Raw genomic sequence first — 16357 nt, 5'->3', positions numbered from 1 at the left:
CTTATTGTCTGTTTCTTTTACCTTCCTTTTTGATGTGTTACACAGGATATACATGTAGATGCAACTGTTTTATTTTCACATAGCCCTTATTTAAGCAGCCTTGTCCAGAATTTAGCTACCTATCTTCCTGATCCAGGAGTGCAAATATGCCCCAGGGAAAAAACAAAACAAAACAAAAGCAAAACAAACAAAAAAACTAGATTTTTTTTTCTGTTAAATTAAGTGCTTTTTCTTCAGGATTATTAAGTATTCTCAGTCCATGTCTTAAGAACTCTGTCCATATCTTAAAAACCTTACAGGAAAAATAATAAATTAAGAAGAGTAATCCTAATTGTTAAAAGGTGTATCCTAAACATAAAAAATATACTAAAGCATATGCTAGGGTGATTTGTGGAAAGGTCTGCAGCTAGTTGAAACTTTCCAACTACATCGTGTGGTGGTCCAAAATAAAAATAAGAAGTATATAAAAAAAAATCTATTTTATTTTATCTTTCATTTTTGCCACTTAAGTGACAAAATTAAATGGCATCTAGTATAAATGGCATTATTTTGCATAATGTTCAAATTGACATGAAAAGTTAATTCAGAAAATTGTTTTGTATATCTATCCGTTTCCATTTCAAAATGTAGAATAATTAATACTTTCAAACTTCATAGATTTACCTGCAAAATACAGGTTCTGTTTCCTGAATGCTACTTTTTTTTTTTTTTCCCCAATTTTATTCCCCACCCCATTCCTGCAAGCAATATCTGCTGCTTCAGTGCTTGCCAGCTTGGGTTGCCTTCTGAACTGCGCTACAAGAGGATCAAGTTATCCAGAAACATTTGTAAATAGTAATGTGAGGTTTCCATGTGCTTAAACTGTGATGCATTTTGATCATCTTCTTAAGTAGCTACTTTTTTTCAGTTTCTTAATGATATCTGTTGTCATTGTGATTCAAAGAATATGTGATGATTCTTGTAGTGAGGCCAAATGCTGTAATCTAAGTTGTCGATAAACCTGCCTTTGATAAACTTCATGATACAGGATACAAAAAAGAGTGATTTTTTAAATCCACTAACCCTCTCTCCCCTCCCCCCCCCCCAAGCCTGTACACTTGCACACATAGACATACAGATGCACATGCATGCGTGTTTTAGCTCTAACATTGAAAATGTGCCTCCAGTCATGGTGGATAAAGGCATTACATGAAAGCAGTGAGCACAAATGAGTGCTGAACAAGGCTCCTCTAGAGTCAGAGGGTGCGTATTCATAATTTTCCAGAAGGCTTGGATTTGGATGCCTGCAGAAAGAAGAAGATTGCACAATGTTTAATCATCTTCTGAGAGATGTTTTGCAAATGTTAAACCTAGGAACTCAAATGTTGCTGTTCCACTGGTGATTTAAGGAATTAAGTGCTAGTGAGCTGCAAAAAAATATATGATCTCCAACAGCTCATATGTAGCTCATGGGACTCTGAGACAGCATCAGAGTGTAGGAGAAATAAATTAAAATCCTTTATTTAACAGATTGGGACAGACAAAGGACCTCCTTACAGTCCTAGTTTAGACCCACACCTCAGTTCCACTTTTAGGACCTTGCAAGTTAGAATAACACTGTCAGTTCTGTCAAAACTGAGAGTAGCACCTATTGGTTTTTACACAGAAAGTTAAAATGGTATACAGACGTTCAGAGCATACAAAATTCTACTTTTCATTTTTACTCCATGAAGAAATAGGTTTTGCAGAGAAATAAAAAATTAATGTTGCAGCACCTTATTTAGTTGTCTCTGATTTTCTTGAGGGGAGAAAAAATAATCAAACAGTTTTATGCTGATTATCAACCAATTAACCTTTGCTTTTTTTCTGAACCGCATCTATTCAATGTCTGCATTTGATTTTGTTTTATTTTTTTTTTCCAGGCTGGAAGGATTATCCTGTTGCATTGTAAACAACCACTAAACCTTCTAAAGAGATTTCTCATCTGCACTGTTTTGCTGGTGAGTTGCTTGAAGCCTGATGCTATAAAGATAATAGAATTAGCAGACCTAGCAGGCCTCATTATTTTTAATTACTATTACTGCTGCTCACACACTACATGTAATTTGGTAATGCTGGAGTGGGGTGAGGGGAGGGAACCAATTCTGTATTTCAGAATGGTCCATCATAGAAGTGTTTGTTGTCAAATCCTTCTTTGAATTATATATTTCTTTCAGATTTATCTTTTAAATAATATTCTGGTCAAATCTCAGAAACTCAACCTAACAATAAGAAAAGGGAATGTAGACCATAAATAGGTCAAAATCAAAGTACCTTCAGCTCACAGTTTGGTTCATTTATCAAAGCAAAATCAATTGTTATTATTAGCCTATTATCATCATCCTTCCAGTGAGCTGGCTTCATTTTAATCAATATTTCTAATTAGTCTACATCAAATACAGTTTTTTTAGTCTACATCAAATACAGTTTTAAACTGTAGCAACTCAGCTCAGTGTAGGCTAAATATATATGTGTGTTTCTGTGTCTCTTCTTTCCATTATTCCATTATTCTTTACAAATAAGTAATAAGTAGCCACGTGAAAAACATATTTGTAACAGTTATGCATCAGAGTCAATAATGGATTACCTACTGTGTTAAAATGCTGTTTGTCTTTTATTTGTATGAACTATATGCTTTAAATAGTGCATTGTGTAATAAGTTACTCATCATTAAATAATTTCAAATAATCATCACTGAAGTTTCCATCCTAGCAAAGAGAAACTGAGGATCAGTGCTCTGTGCCATGGTTTCTACTGGCTAATTTTGACTTGTAAAATAAATGTTCATGGAAATGGCTTCAAGTCCCCCGTTTCCCATTCCTTTTCATCCCAGAAGTATTTTGGCTCTTCCATGGTTTGTCTGATAGCTCCCTAAATTTATATGTATTATATATTCTTTCTGATTTTCCCCTATTAAATTAGTATTGCTACTTTATACATGCAGTGCTAAAAGCAAAGCAGAATTAATCCATACTGGTTCTGTCTCACTCTCATGTCTTGCACTGGCCCAAGCAGGGATTTCGTGTTTTTAAGAGAACAATGAAAAAACACCTGTTTACATTATTATTATTATTATTATTATTTAATTTTGGCTTCCTATTAGAAGGCTACACAGATGGTCCTCTTCTTTCTTCCCCTTAGCACAAATACAGCAACTGCTATGGATAAGAACGATTGTTCTGCTTTCTTTCAGGGATTTAGACACTAGTTATTCATGCAGTAACAGTTTCCATAAGGCATACTTTCCAGGTGGCCAACATGGTTCCAGTTCAAGTGTTCATAACTCAGGAGTATTTAGTATCTCAATGTATGTCCTAATTTATGAAAGTAAGAGGAGGCTTATGTAAGCTGCTTTTCCTAAACACAAATAAATTGGTGTATGTTTCTATATATACACATCAGAAGCCTTTCTTTGGAGGTCAATGGAAAGAGCATATTATTGAGAGAAGTCCAGTTCTGTTGCTGATATATGGAAGTTGTTCTGCCCAGTGAGGTCAGCAAGGGCACAATATGTACTGCATCTTTGCAAATAATTTTGTCATAGTTTAGTTCATGTGACTCTAGGCCTGCATTTTCTATTTAAAAATTATACTAATCTTTAATCTTTTTACTTATGTATCTCATCCAGTCATCCAAACTATTCTCTTAACAGTGGATGTGTCAACCCAGAACAACCAGCCTTTCCTTAACTCTGGTGTCAACTATACGTGTGCACTGTTGTTTAAACATGCAGTTTCTGTGTTTCTCACTCTGACAGGCTGCTTTGTCTGTTTTGACTCCTGTGCTTCCTCTATTGTATATTCTGAAGTCAGCTACAGTTTTCAGTAATACTTCTAGCGTAGGTCTGTTTAAAAGCATAAAGCCAAAGTGACTATTACCCTAATGGGAACCAAAGTGCAAGTTCAAGGCAGATTCAACTCTTTATTCACAAAGTTTCTGCATTCCCTTTCTTCCCCGAATATTGTGCAGTCTAACGTACCTGCAGTCTAACTTAGGTCTTGTGGAAGAAATGGTATTCAAGAATCATGTAATCAAATACTGGATCGTGATGCATTTGTACACAGGAGCAAATTGGAGTTAAAATCATATTAAGTCTGGCATTTCCTAACTTTGTAGCACGATTCAAAATGTTTGTATTTTCCTGTGTGTTTGCATGTCTACTTGTGACTAGCTGCCATTTATATGACATATATGTATTGTGTGTGTTTATAGAGGCATAACAGTGTAAGTTTTGCCTCTTGTTCATCCCTAAATCATGCATAGGTATGGAATACTCAACTACTAATGCACATTTTGCAGATATCTTTTTAGTCTGAAGTCAACTGTTACTTGCGTCAGCTCAGCAAACTGACCTGCTTCACCTCTCTGGTGTCCCTTACTTGGTGTATGCACCTCTATTTTTTTCCCACATCCTAACAGGTTGAACTCCATTAGATACCAGTGAAACACACTTGGGAGATGATAATCTTTTGTATGCTGAAATAGATATATTAGATTTAGGAATTATTTTATTGATGTATCTATTCAAATAAATGTACTTTTTTTTTTCCAGATGCTGTACTATTCCTAAGGTAAAAGGTTGAAATTGTTTTGGTTTATTAATTCAGTCACAGGGGTCTTGTGAGTCAAAGAACTAAATTATTCCACAAGTGGTGAAATTGATACTGTGGAATATTGTGCCTGAGACCTTTGAAGTGTAAAGAATTGAGATGTCCTTTTGTGAAAAATTTCAGTGGAATTTCCATGTGGAATATCATTAGGCTCTGTTACAAATTCCATCTCAATAACAGCCAATGATCACAATGAAGTTAATGGAGGAGCTGGAAGGAGAATCAGGAGTCTTTGCACCCAGATATCATAATCTGAGACACAATTGTTTGATGAGTTCATCTGAGGATATAACAAGCTTCACAAACTTTTAAGTCAGGCACATTGAAAGTAGGCATAGTCAACTCTGCAAATACTTTTTGAATTATATTTGAACTTACCTGATTCTTTGCCTTCTCTACTTTCCTCCCCTCCCCCCCTTTTTATTTTTATTTTTTAATGTTTCAAAGGTTTTATCAAGTTCTTAAATAAGAATACTTCTGTATGTAGTATAAAACATTCCTTGCAGCAACAATACCCTCTGGTGCCCACATCTCCTCAGGTATCGTAAGTGTTGCAGGTGTTCTTTCAGGATAGAGGCCAGTGATGAGAATTTTAGCATTGCATGTACTTTAGAACGTTTTCTTAATTTGTAGACATGAAATATTGCACTTTATCATGTGACAGTACTTTGTAATTTAGAAAATTATATTTAGTATGGTGTGAATTAATCTTAACACTCACTGCTCTAAAACCTGAATAATCAAGAGTGTTAAGCTAAACATAGGATATGTAAAAGTTGATCATGACTTTCTCTAAATCATGTAAGCACTATTTTGCATATTTCCAACATATTCCTTATGCTGTTTTGAGTAGTTTAACTGAGCAGTTGTTGATTTATTGTATACACACCAAACTGATCAAAATCACCCCAACACTGGGGTGGGGGAGCAGGCAGGGGAAGGATGAAGCTCTGTGAGGCTCTGTGATTGAATGTATTCCACAAAATCCAAGGAACTTGGAACTTGCATTCCTTCTTGTTCGTCCCTCTCTTCTTTCACTCTTCTAATGGGATGCTAGATGAATTTTGTGACAGAAGAGAACTATAAGGTTTCTGATGTGTGTAACAAACATTATTCTCTGTAGTGATATCCCAGTAGATTAACATACCACTTGTAGGTCAAAAATCTGTTTTACTGCTGGCAGTGGTTTTTGTAACAGCTTATTCCCCTCAACTCGAGCTGCTGTTATGGTTTTCCTTCAGCACATATAGCATAGGTGACTTAATCAAATAGAGTCATCATAAAAGGCAGCTTTTTTTTTTTTTTTCTTTTTAATGTTAGGGGCTATTAATATCATAGCTGCGCAAGAGAAACATTTTTTTTTTCTTCTTAAAACATGTTCAGAAGAAGGGTTTCTATACCCTTTCCTGACCTATATAGCTATGAAGTTATGGCATTAGGTAGGTGTAGCAATAAAGACAACAGTATAAACACTCTTGAAAAATAGGTCAAAAGGACAAAAAGATCTTTTGTGACTCAATCTTTTTTTCAGTTAATCAGGTGCTAAAACTGGTAGCTTGTTGATGTACTTGTCACAGTATTTATGACTAGGTATGTCATTTGCTGTCATATACTTCATAGTACATAAGCATGATAGTGACCCCAGATGCATGCACAACTGGTTTGACATCCAGAGTTTGTGTGAGAGCTTGTTGACACATAATGTGGACTGGAGCCTGTTTGCATGGTAAGAGGGAAGTAGGGAGAGCAGTTAATATTTTAGTACCTCATATGTTGCATGCTTCTAAGAAAGTAGCAACACAGTCGCTTGTCTAGCATTCCCATTCATGTCACAGCTGAATCTAACAATGGCAAGGTGGGTGAAGTTTTATAAAGGAGAAAAATACTGGAAACAGCATAGAGAGAAAAATGTAATGCATATTGATCTGAAGAAAAATTATTACAATACATGAGTGTTTGCTCATTCCTTTGCTTCTGCATTTTTTTTTTCTTCCAGGTTTTGGGATGTTAAGGTGATTTTAAAAGCATTTTTATTTTGCAAGAAAGCAAGTTAAAGATTTACATGCTCATTTGTGTCTCAGGTTAATTAAATTATTCTGGGTGGGATTACAAAATATGTGTAGTTTCAATGGGATGAACCTCAAAAAGATTTCAGTGATTTATCTATCCATGTGCATTTGTGCGTGCATATAAAACATGGTACTTAAACATCTATTACAGAAAACAGCACACAGGGGATTTGGGTAATAGATCATTTTAATGTATGAATAGGTTACATTTCTAACTACGAGTTGGAGAGGGGTTAGTTCAGATGGGAAGGGGAATAAAGTAAATGGCTGGGAAAATTTATAGTATTGCAATTCAACAAAAATATTGATTAGAAGATGAGGAACTCCATTTTTATAAACTTAATCAACACTGATTGTTTGATACCCAGCTAGCAGTCTGTCAAAGAGAAATAAAAGCTACAAGTGTGGAGGGAAAGGGGGAAAGTGGGGGAGCAAGATCATAATATTCTGGGGGAAAAAACATGTCAAACAAGAAAATGAAAAAGCCAACAAAAACCACTAATTTCATTTTCCATAAGATTGAAAGACTACAATTTTTAAAAGGGAACAGAGGCTGGCTGTGCTTTTATTTTGTTTAGTTTGTATTGCGATATTTTTGCCTGACTGGAAATGATATTTCAACCAGCAACTGCTGAATTTAGGAAAATCTGGCTTATAGTTTATTATGTTAATATTCTGCTAGTGTCCCATATTTCCATATTCATTATCAAATAATCAGTTCCACAAAATAGGAGGTTGCTGAGATCCATTTAGAACCAAGAGTGCCTTGGCCAAAGGTCAAAGGCCAAAGTGCCAGGGGAGTTCTGCGCCATGGTGTGCAGGTGCCACTTGCATCACAGCCATTAAACATGAAACTGAAATCAATGCCACTACCTCTTTGCAAGTTGGCAAACATCGTAGTTACCTCAGCATGAAAAAAAAGCAAAACAAAACAAAACACAAGTTGCACACACGGTGTGCTTTTATAAGGAGCTGGGCAGAGGCTGAAGGAAGTTTTAAAAAGATCGTAACTCTGGTAGCATCTCCTAAAACAGAAATAAGCTGTAATTTTCCTTGGAGATCCTCCCCTTTTCAAATAGTCCTTGGAGCAGAGAGTCCTCTGTACCTCTGAGGAAGGGTGAGGAGCTGCTCCCACGGTTTTGGTCAAGGTAATCACTGCCAAGTGCACTTAATTTGGCATTTTCTTTAGAAGCTATCAACATCCCTGCAAATAGCATCTGTCACCGAGCTGGCAAGCTGGACACCGTGTTCCTGCCCAGCCATAGCATAACAAGACTGCGGGGCACAATTCACTACAGCAAACAGGAAAATTTCTGAGCCATTGATCCACAAGGTCATGTAATATGTGAAATTGAATATGTAGCTCGTCAGAGAAAGTTAGATGTCTATTTTAAATTAACTTCCAAAAAACTACTCATACTCATTGATCAATAGAAAAAGTCATTTGTATTGGGGGGAAGAGGGGGACTATGTTGCTTTTTAAAAATTATTTTCTACTGGTAAAATTGTGTTTCTTCTTTTTAAGTAATTTGAGTAGTCCAGCTGCTCTTCCACATCATGTAGCTTTATGTGTAAGCACAGATATATATATGTGCTTAATGTAAGCACATATATATATCTATATATATATGCTTACACACACACACACACACACATATATATATATATATATATATATGCAGTGTTTTACTTAAATGCTTTTCAGAGGCCAACACTACAAAATGCTTCATGTTGTAACTCTGTATTGTAGAAATAATGTAGAAATAAGCAGTTGGCAGGACAAGGAAGAGTGACAAGACCAATTCAATATGCACTGTCACCATGAGAAATGAACACATAACTAGAACCTTAGGAGAAGTCTAATGCTTGTCCAATTTACTTCTATATTATACTTACAAATATTGGTTGACTTCAGTGGAATTATTTTTGATTAGCTGATATGTGAAATAGCCCTAGACAGTGCCATATATTCCTCTTCTGTCATTCTTCCCTCTTATTAAAGGGTTGTTACTGCACTGAGTGCTGTATTTCTTACCAGCAATTTCCTAGCAGCTCTGAAAAGTTTGCTGGAGCCTGCATCTCTCCTTGAATTAGTTTCTCACCTTCTGAATGGATTTTTCTGACTCATTTGCCAAAAGAATATATGAACAGAAATAAGATAGTTGGGCTGGGACAGCATACACTTCCAGCAAAACACCCTTCTCGTTTAGTCCTTCCACTCCTACTCAGCAGAAGCAATTACCTTTTGCATTGAACCTTTTTGTCTCATTAAGTGTGACATGAACATTAGCTATTTGGAAACTGTAATGTCACAGTCTCTTCTATCGATGGAGGAGGAAATGATGGCTCCTCAGAACCTGGCCACATATTTGTTTGAAATTGTTTTACAGTTTGGGAGATTATCTTATGTACTATATCTTCTACTCGAGTGTTTAGCACAAAATGTTCAGAATTTATTGTTCTTTTTCAGCACAGTAATGAAATGATAATAATCTTAACCATAGGTTTTCTATTTTGAGGCTATACATAATTTGAGAAATATGTTTCTATAAGACAGACATGTACATACATTTCAGAAACTGCTATTTAGTGGTGTCTGTGTCTCAAGTAAAATAAAACAGATTTACTATATGTTTAGTATTTAAAGTGAAAGGGCTCATACTTAAAATGAAAGATTTTCTATAAAGCGTGAAACTCACTGAAGAGACAGCAGATCAGTCCTGTAGGGACAGTAAACTTTTTTACAGGTTTGAGAATTAAGTACGGTCAGAGAGCTTATGGTGTTGATAAACTAAGTAATTCTGGTTATTGCAGTGTCATAAAAATATGTAGATTTGCCTGGATTTCTGAATGTTCCAATTTTGCATCTGAAATTAGAAATCACAGTAATTTTTATTACTCATCTCTTTCCCAGGAATTTATCAGACATTTTGCAGTTACAGAGCAAAACTTAGTCTTGCCTTGAAGATTTTATAACTTAAGTAATTTCATTTTCGGATGTAAGCTTCTCAGAAAATGTTGAAATTATTATTCCAAAATACAGCATTTTAAACTCATGTTGCAATTTCAGCTATTCCTCATACCTAGCTGATTTATGATAGAATAATTTCTAGCATGAGTTTAAAAACTGAGGCAGCACAGGACGATGTGCAGTTTTTGTTGCTTTCAGGCCTTTTTGTTAGCTTTTATCATATTATCCATCTGCGTAGCATATCAGTCATTCAGGTGGTCAGCAGAGCCTGCCGATTCCTTGTTGGTGGTTTAATATATGTACTTACTGTACTCCTTATAACCCATGGGATTCCTCCTTGAAGGGCAGAGAGAGTCAATATATGTGAGAAGTCAGCTAGAGGAGAGAGGCGTGTAGACCATCACTAAGTTACTCGTTTTGTTGTTGTTGCAATGATTCATGGATCTGCCACCATTGTCTGATCTTGCCCTTTTAGAGTACTTGTCATTAACGAGCATTGTCATGACACAAAATCAAAACTAATTTCATTTTGTAAGGGACACCCACAGCTGTGACTCTTGCTGTAAATATGATCATGTTGTTTTTCTGTCATAATGATGAGTAGACGTATGTAATGTTAATAAGATACTTAATATTTCTCGCAATTGTAGGTGAGAAAGAGTTCATTCTGTACTGTGTAAAGTTTAAAGTTTATTTAAGTAGGCTGATAGAGACATTTCTTACTATTCGTCATATTAAGACAGTTCACAAATCCGGTACAGTGTTCATTGCTTAATTTGAAACTACCGGGTTAGGTATTTAAAAAACCTGAAATCAATATTATGGAATATGAAGGAATCCTGCAGTAAAGCTTTTTCTACAGTGAAGTAGAACTGCTATGGGATGAAAGTCATATACAAGATTTATGAGTTCAGTTGTTGTCTCAGTACTATTGTGAAATAAAGACTGTGTGCCCCGTGGTTGTGTTATTACAATGGCAGCATAAGCAACTAAAAGGTTTAGAGGGAAAGATTGTATCTCAAATCACCTGTTATTCCTGGATAAAACAGACTCGTAAGTCTACAAAACTCCTCTTCAGCTCACAGCAGTCACATAGCAGTAAATACTACACTTGAACGCTGGAGTGAGTATTTGTATATATTTGCCTATAAAAACACTGATTATTGTGTAGCTTGTGATGTATGTGGTAACTAATATTAACCTTCTTGCTTTAAGACTCTTAATAAGTAAAGACATTGCTGGGGGAGAGAGATTAACGTTCGTTGATCGGGTTATTGGGTAGAAGCTGCTTTTCTTTCTGGTTAAGTACTAAATGATATTTTCTGTGAAAAACTACCAGGCTTGTTGTGTCCCTTTTCATGAGAGATGAGGGGAAAAATACTCTAGTAAATTTTTGCCACCAAGGGTTCTGGGATACAGGAGTGATACAGGCATTTCCTTCTGGAGGACCTCAGTCTGTGGTGTTTAGTTGAAATATTATGAACAACCGCTTTGAGCAAAGTCAGCTACCTTCAAGAGAAGCCAGTTTGTGTGAGGAGCAAACTCACCTTTTACATGCAAGCTAGCAGACAGCTAAGGATTATTACAAATTACCAAAAACAACAACAAAGAAGTCTATATTGCCATGAGCTGTATAATAATATCAGCTGTATAATAAATTTGTTGCACACCATATGCTCTTTAGAACTTTCTCAGCAACCAGTTAAGGTCTTTTATCTAGAGCAGATAACAGATATTTTGCTAAGCAGTTTCACTCTCTGGAAGGCATTATTAGTGTTTGAACCTGATCTTGACAAATAGGCTGTTGGACTACCGGTGTTAGAGGAATAATATAAATGTTAATCTTCCAATATAAATGTGCTGCAAGTATCTAGTAATTGTTTGAGATCTGAAAATTAATATAAAAGCAAATGTTTTGGACCTGTGGTTTGTAGTTCTAAGGCTGTAAAGTTAGTGTAGATAAAACATTCACTCTTGGTCTTAAGTAAGGGATTACTTAATAAATATAAGCTTTCAAATATGCCTAAAAGAAGAATAGGAAGAAAGAATGATAACCTAATGAGTGGCAGCTACAATGATGTACAGAAGACTTTTAAAATCAGGTTTAAAAGTGTGACAGACTGTGTGTGAAGGCAGAGTAACATCATGTAACTTTTTCAGCTCTGTTCTGACTGTATTCTATTAATCTGGTTTCTGGGAACTCTTGAAATTTTAACTACTCCAATCATGATTAATGTTCACCTTAGGATAAATGCATTACCTCTCTTTGCATGTATGTCTGTCATCAAACTGTGGGAGGCACAGTATAGTTACCATGTCCAGACACCTCAGTAGAAAAAGACCATCTCCTTGCCTATAGCTTCAGATCTGTCCATCTTCCTGCTTATAGCTTGAGCTCTGTCCATGCATTAAGTCAATATCAGGTGATGCTCTCAGTAAATAGGGGTGTTTTAATCTTTTACCATCTTCAGTAGTTTAGTGTTTAGGCAGATACTCATGAGAACACATAATATATTATCAATGTGAAACTCTATTTCTGAGACCAGCTTTAAATGAGAAGAGGAGATGAATCCCAATCTTCCTGCAGCCTGGGTCTGTATTCGCAAGAGCAGAACATGAATTGTTACCATTTGTCATAGCATGGTATCCAGATATGGTCATGATCCAGATTCCCTAGTTTTCCTTTCCCATTTGTCTGATGTTTTGGAAGTTAACTTTGCTGCTTATCAGACCTTGGTGATGATTTTCAGAGAAAATTAAAAACAAAAAAACTAACAACACGCACAAACACACACACACACAAAACACAACAACAACAACAAAAACATAAACCTGAATCTATCAAAATGCACAGAAGGGTTTGTATTGCCTTTGATAGATTTTTGTGTGACTACAAGTTATTTCAAGTCAACTTTATTTGATTCTTCAGCATAACTGTCTCCCACAGGAGAGGGCACAGCATGCATGCTGGTTTCCTCAAGACAACTCATTTTGCTCTGCATTCTGCCTTTTTTCTTAGAATCCAGAAGATGAAAATAGAGTCAAAGAGCTGCCTATTTCTCCCACACACATACCCCCCACACCCTTTTTCCCACATCGCTGTGTTATTTCTTTAAAAATATAATACAGAGCAAGGCAGCTCTGGCAGTTTCTAGCAAGCTGCAAGACACTGCAAGCAGCTCACAGCTCCATGTGCAGTCAATCTACTTGCGCAGACTCCTGGCTGAGGTACTATTTTCCCTTTCTCCTTGTTCACTTTGTATGGCTTAAAGGTGAATTAATAACTTTCAGTCTTACCTAGCCTACAGCAAGTACTTTTGTTTGACATGCCACCTGCAATGCACCAAATGTGGATCGCTTGTTGGTACTAAAGCTTGAACTTCAGAGGATGCGGATGTGTTTGTTAAAAGAAATGTTTAATGTACCATGTAAGAAGACAACAGAGACAATCCTTTCACTTGTTAATTGATTACAGTTAAACTTAAAGCCAACTTTTGTCCTCAGTTCCACTGGTGTTACACAGGCCAGGATTTCCTCTCCTGTGAGAGAAAGAAATGTGAAAGGTGCAGTTCTGCAGCTGCTTTGCTTTTGTGGAAAACTTCCTGACAGTGAAGTATTGTGCAAGGAGCAGCTGCAGAATCAGGCCCTTTGTACACATGCACTTGTAGTAATCTTAAAAGAAATAGAATTGGACCTGCAAAATGGCACTTCAGCTCAGAGAAAAATCCAACGTCTTCCATCTGCTCCCTGCTCTTGCAGCTGCAGTGAATTATGATGTGCTGTCACATTTATAGGGTGATTTCATCAACTGATTTATTTAATTAATTTAGATTTAACATCGTACAAAGGATATGTGATAAAGTGGTGTAACTCTTTCCTCAGCCACTGCACTAGCCAAGATTTATTTTAAGTATCCTTTGCCTCTCTGTGTCTTCCCTTGTTCTTCTCAAGCTACAGCCAAGAGAGAGTTTGAAATAGCTGATCGGACCTTAAGCTGCTGAATAACAGTGCTGCCATAAACTGGCACAGAACTGGCAATTTCAATCTTACATTATGATGTGAGGATTAAAGCAGCCATATATTCTCTCCACCAAAAAATTATCTATCACACTGATGAGTCCCTAGTGACTCTTGAAATCTATACATTGCTTCATGTGCAAGTATGGATTCATCTGTGGTTAGACCATTACTTAGGGTGTTAACAATTTTTAGAATATGATTCCTGAATATCCTTCTTGAATGTGATCTTGAAACAGCATAGAACATGCTTTCTTGCTTCATTTTTATGGAATATCAGGTGATGTCTATGGATGCTGATGGGTAAAATCAATAGCAATACGAATCTACACTTGTCTTGTGAATTGGTATCATGTTGACTGTAAAAATAAGGGACTTTTTCCTGTTGATGGTTTTAATAATAATAGCAAATTAACATTATGCTAATATGTGATCAGATAGAGGAAAATTAAGGCCGAGTTTTTCATAGCAGCTGCAGGTAGGCATAGAAAGCAATGATTATTCTACTGAAAAGCTTAATATTAAATAGATAAATTAAGAGAACAGAAGCTTTACAAACTGAATATAGTCTTGTGTGTGTGTTAGACTGAGAGGTTTCATTTTGCTTCTTGGCTCACCTAACATTGAGAATTAAGAGGTAGTCACAAATTAATTTTTTTTCTCTCTTAACGTTCTCCAGTGCTTGCTTAAATTGGGGGCAGAGGTTGAGCTTGAGTAAACCCCAGAAAAAGACCAACCACAGTTTCACTAAATCCATCTAAAATATCCACACTCAGAACACTTATTTTGTAGTAACTTCAGTTATGAACCATAGGATTCTAGTGATTGACATTTATGAGCAAATAAAATCAATTATTTGCAGTGGAAGAGAGAATGTGAGCAGTTAAAAAATAGCTAAATATTTGTTACAGCGTGTAAATAGAAGTGATCTGAATGTCTTTTGTGTGCACCTGAGTAATGGGCAATGCTTTATGAAGCCAGAGATGGTGGAAATACTTTGTGTTTTATTTTCATTTTTCTTGTTGTTTTTCATAGTCTTGAAAAATATGGAATCTTTTGAACTGTATTTTGTTATTTTATTTTCATAAAAAAGGAATATTGGCTAAAAACATAACTTATTTCTGTAGAGTGAGACCACAGAAATAAGAGTTCTCACTAGTAGTAGAACCATAAAATAAACACTGTAAAAAATGTATGTGCTTCATCTCAAAAGCCTAAATGGTCTTTATTGTCATGTGTTGTTATTACTTATTGGATAAAATCAGTACAAAGGAAAAATGCTAACACAGAAACTGAGCTTGGTTCTACAGTGATGGAATGACAATTGTTACTCTAGCATTCAAAAAAGTAAAATAGAAGCAAGGATCAGTAATTTAATTTTTTACATTATAACACAGTGGAAAAAATGACTGAAAAAAATAATGTAAGAGCTATATCTTAATTTCAGAAGTGACCTAGCTAATTAGAAGTTAAGAATGTGATTTGGGTATGGAATTAGGCTTTTTGAAAGTTTATTAGCTTGATAATCTAAAAGGTAGACTTGAGAGGGGGAAAGGGTGTAGGCTATTCAGCAGTAAAGAATCATGAATTGAGATTAAACTGCACAGATCTTTTTTGTAATAATAGACATTTCTAATTTTTATGTGATAACCTCTGATAAATGTATATATCTGTGCCACGATAACATTAGATTTGTTTTCTACATCAGTGTCGTTTATCTGGGCTAATAAAATTACAAAAGAATATATATATGTGTGTGTGTGTGTATGTGTGTATATATATATATATTTATATATTTAATTCTCATGTTGCAAAAGAACCACAATTAAAATTAGATTTGTTTCCCTGTCACTACTATATAGATTAGCTGCTGTCCTTATTGAGCAATGCACTTTTTGATTATCCGATCAATAACGACACTTGAAGATTGGTATGTGTGCTGATGCCTTAGTTCTTCCCTCATTCTTTATTTTTTGTGATTTCTACACTAGACATTGCTTGTCGTGGACCCATTTCCTGGTGGTTCTCCCTGAGGGGATTATTTTGGCAGCCCTAGTTTGAGTGCATGCAAAGTCAAGGATTTATTCCTGTTGAAAATAAATCTCTGGTAAGTGCTTTCAAATCCAAAGACTTTTGTTAGCTTCAAGACTGCCTAGCTGCAGCATGCATGTCTTGATACTTTGGGGAAAATATAGTAGAAAATGTTATGTATAGCTAGAAATTAGATTTATTAGTGCTGAATGGAGGGTTGACATTATGAAACTGTCACGTTTGGCAGATACCTTCAGGGATGCATTTAGTCTTTGCCCAGTTATACTTTATGGTTTTTGTTTTTCTTCCTCCTGTTGAAGACAATGTTGAAAATTAGCACCACCCATATCACTTCTAGACCAGTCTTTGGTTTGCCTAGGAAGGGAAAATGACGTGCTTCTGAATCAGAAGTCTGACCTCCATATGGATTCTCTCAACATTGTAAAGAAGCTAACAAAATATTATTCCCTCCTGTCAAACTCAGAATATTTGACTTCCATATCCACCTTTTAAACAGAAATATTTATGAACCTGTTCACACAATTCAAGAGAAATCCCAGAAACTAAGCTAATCTATCAAAAGTTGAACAAACCAATCTTTAAAAGCAGACTCAATAGCCTGAAGTCTATCCTTTAGTCTT

At 35.7% G+C, this 16357-nt stretch overlaps 1 protein-coding gene across 4 annotated transcripts in view; it reads left to right on the top strand.

Annotated features, from left to right (window-relative positions):
• RET (ret proto-oncogene) overlaps positions 1–16357 on the top strand; it is a 272365-nt gene that overhangs the window by 143637 nt on the left and 112371 nt on the right. For 3 of the 4 annotated variants that reach the window (XM_084525425.1, XM_084525427.1, XM_084525426.1), the window contains 2 exons: positions 1902–1979; positions 15677–15792. The gene's annotated coding sequence lies outside the window, so the exon portion shown is untranslated. Of the gene's footprint in view, positions 1–1901; positions 1980–15676; positions 15793–16357 lie in introns of those variants that run through there. The other variant, XM_084525428.1, reaches the window with a different exon arrangement.

Source organism: Aythya ferina (genome assembly GCF_964211825.1).
Source record: "Aythya ferina genome assembly, chromosome: 7".
Taxonomy (NCBI): Eukaryota; Metazoa; Chordata; class Aves; order Anseriformes; family Anatidae; genus Aythya; species Aythya ferina.
This window is presented reverse-complemented; position numbering and strand designations above follow the sequence as displayed.